Source organism: Rhinolophus ferrumequinum, chromosome 19 (genome assembly GCF_004115265.2).
Source record: "Rhinolophus ferrumequinum isolate MPI-CBG mRhiFer1 chromosome 19, mRhiFer1_v1.p, whole genome shotgun sequence".
Lineage (NCBI taxonomy): Eukaryota > Metazoa > Chordata > Mammalia > Chiroptera > Rhinolophidae > Rhinolophus > Rhinolophus ferrumequinum.
In genome coordinates this window covers 31,574,303-31,577,970 of record NC_046302.1, presented here as the reverse complement: position 1 = coordinate 31,577,970, position 3,668 = coordinate 31,574,303, and the positions used below count along the sequence as shown (strand labels likewise).

General features: G+C 31.4%; 1 non-coding gene across 1 annotated transcript; it reads left to right on the top strand.

Moving 5' to 3' along the window:
* Positions 1-433: 433 nt before the first annotated feature.
* LOC117012001 (U6 spliceosomal RNA) lies at positions 434-539 on the top strand. The gene has a single exon (XR_004421083.1). It is a non-coding gene; the product is annotated as a U6 spliceosomal RNA (small nuclear RNA).
* Positions 540-3,668: the final 3,129 nt, after the last annotated feature.

Below are 3,668 nucleotides of genomic sequence, written 5' to 3'. Positions count from 1 at the left end.
ACAAGTCACATTTGACTTCTGCAATTACAAGAAGTGCTCCAAGTGGTTACCATCAGCATAATCTTAATACAGTCTTTTTCCTTTCTTAAAATGTGTATACATTTTTTTGGCACCGTGTGTGTGTGTGTGTGTGTGTGTGTGTGTATACATTTGAAGAGATGTTATCTTAAAATGTGTATACATTTTTTTGACATCTTTGGTGTATATATATATATATATATACACATATATCTCAATGAGAATGATAGAGCAGGCCACAACCGAGAAATGTCAATTTGAACAGATTAAGGGAAAAAAAAGGTTCCAGAAAAGCCTGTTTTCTCTAACCTCAGGATGAGAAAGAGGAATGGCCACATCCTATCCCGCCTGGTGCTTCAGAGACCCTGCGTCAGAGCCTTGTTGATCATTTTCCCCATTAAGACCAACAGAGACAGTGTTCACTTCGGCAGCACATACACTAAAATTGGAACAATACAGAGAGATTAACATGGCCCCTGCACAAGGATGACATGCAAATTCATGAAGTGTTCCATATTTTTACAGAAACAGACTCATAGATACAGAGAACAGACTGATGGGTGCCAGAGGGGAGGGGTGTTGGGGAGCTGGGTGTAAAACTTGAAGGAATTAAGAAATACAAGTTGGTGGTTACAAAATAGTCACAGGGATGTAAACTATAGCATAGAGAATATAGTGAATAATGTTGCAACAACTATATATAGTGCCAGGTGTGTCTAATAGGGGGATCACTGCATAAATTATATAAATGTCGAACCACTATGCCATATACCTGAAAACTAATATAAAATAATATTGAATGGAAACTTTAACTGAAAAAACGAAAAAGAAAAAGACCAACAGCGACAGCTCTCCTTCCCCTCTCCAAATTGGGGAGGGGGGATACAGCCACATTGTCTATTCTTGCTTAAAGCTAAGCAAATGACAAAATAGTTGGGGTACCCAATCTGGTCTCATTGATAGAGTATGTTGGGTGGATTACAGAGAGGAGGATTTAGTGAAAAGGATTTTTTAAACATGTGTATAACGTTCTCAACAAAATCCTGAGTGTTCCATGGTGAAATAAACCAGAATCAACACAACAAAAGTTTCGAGAATTAAACCACAGTATGGAACATTGCTCAGGTTTCAGATAAGTGTCTGGATATCACACAAATAGCACAGATCAGAAGCACTGCAAGATTTGAACACTCAATTAAAATTGAACTACATTGCACAAAGTGTGACAAGATATGCATCCTGGATTAATAGGCTGATTGCCTGCTTAGATGTAATATTAAAATAGAAACTAAACTCTCAAGCATAATACTAAAAATATACTGTATAAAATCTAAGTTTATTGCCATATCAAGAACCAGGAAAATCTCAACTCAAATGAGAAAAGACAATCAACACATGCCAACGCAGAGATGAGACAGATTGTTGAAATTATTCACAAGAATTGTAAAGCAGTTATCAAAACATTCCATGTCATTACAAATATGCTTGGGGAAAAAAATTGCAAAACAGAATATTTTAGTCAAGGTTTAGAAGGACACAAAAAAGAGCAAAAGAGAAGAATTTTTTTTTAATTTACTGAAATAAAATTCTCACTTAGCGGGCTCAACATAGAATGAAAATGACAGGAAAGAATCAGTGAACTTGAAGGTAGATCAATAGAAATTATTCAAACTGAACAGCAGAGAAAAAATGAATTGGAAAGAAGAAAAGAAACCCAAAGACCTGGAACATTAACAAAAGGTCTAATATTTAGGGAATTGAAATCTCAGAAGATATTTGATATTTAAAGAAATACGATATTGAAGAAATTATTGTCGAAAACTTCCTAAATTTTGAGAAACTCATAAACATAGTCTAAGAGGCTCAGTGTCTTCAAAAGATTACAAACTAAAAATATTCCATACCAAACACAAGAAGTCAAATTTCTGAAAACTAAAGATTATTAAAACAAACAGAACAAAAAACTTGAAAGCAGCCAGAGATAAATAATGCATTAACCATAAGGGAGCAATTACACAACTGCAGATTTATATAACATAATATTTATTAAAATCTTAGCAGATTTTTTTGGAGAAATTGACAAGTTCATGGTAATGCTAAAATATAAAATCTACAGGGAATGCAAAGAGTTTTAAAAACAGAAATAAATGGGAGAACTTTCTTGATTTTAAAATTACTATAAAGCAATAATAATTAATGTGATAACTGGCATAAAAATAAACATATAGATAAATGGAACAGTGTTAAAAGTACATGAATAAAATACTTATATGTATGGTCAATTGATTTTTGAAAAAGATGCTAAGGCTATTTGATGGAAAAAATAATATTTTTTTCACCATAAATGTGCTAAAGCAATTGGATATCCACTCAGTAGTTGCTTTAGTCAGAGGTGGGAAATCAGGATTGACTGTAATGGAGTATGAGGCTCTTTTTGGGCCTCATGAAAATGTTCTAAAATGGAATTGTAATGATAATTGCACAACTTTGTAATTTAATGAGCATCATTAAACTAAAATGATTGAATTTTATGGTAAACTCTTAAAGAGATATTAAAAGAGAAAAAAACAAAAAATAGATGATCAATATTAATTTGAGTTTTAGGATGAGAAAATAGAAACATAGAAAGGAAATTATACAAAAGAAATGTTTAAATAATTTTCTCACAATGAAATATAAGTTAATAAATGACATCAAAAATAACTAAAAAATAAAAACATACAGCTAACATCATACTTAAGGTGAAAGATTGAACTCTTGTTATCTATAGTCAGAAGAAGACAAAATGTTTACTCTTACTACTGTTATCACTTTTATTCAACCTCCTACTTGAGATTCTAGTCAGTGTAATAAGGCAGGAAAAGAATGATAGCTATACAGTTTAGAAAGAACAAAATAAAATATAACTATTTTTAAACTTAGAAAATCTCAAATGATATGCAATAAAGCTAAGGAACTAACAAGTAAGTTTACTGAGGTTTACGATACAAAGTCAACATATAAAAGTCAACTTTATTTCTATATCTGGCAATAACCAATTGAAAATTAAAATTAATGGAACAATATCATTTATTATAGCTCTAAAGCTCATGAGCTATAAAATATGTGTAAATATTATGAAATATGTGAAAGATCTATGTGCTAGAACTATAAAACACTGATGAAAAATTTAAGACCTCAATAATTGTAGAACTATACCATTCTTATAAATTAAAAGATCTGATATTGTCAAAAATGTCAACTTATTCTTCCCAATCTAAACATTTAATTCAATCCTAATCAAAAATCCCAGTAAATTTTTTTGTAGAAATTTACAAGATGACTCTAAAATATGTAAGGAAAAAAGGAAAAAGTTTCCACAAATCTTGGCAGCAAAAGAAATATGGAGAACACTGATAAGGAACAGTGAAAGAAATCCCAGGAAGACAACCATGAAACTAGTCCAGAAAGAAACCATCTCAGATAGTAGCAGGGCACACTTTCAGTTTCAGGAGGGAAGTCACCAGGAAATATGACTATTTTATATAAATTAGTCTTCATGAGACTTTAGCTAAAGATGTTTTATGTCTCTGACAGAGTTCAGGGAAAGATTGATGATAATTAAGAGAAAACAAAGAAAATTTCTAAACTATAATTATTTGTTCAAGGAT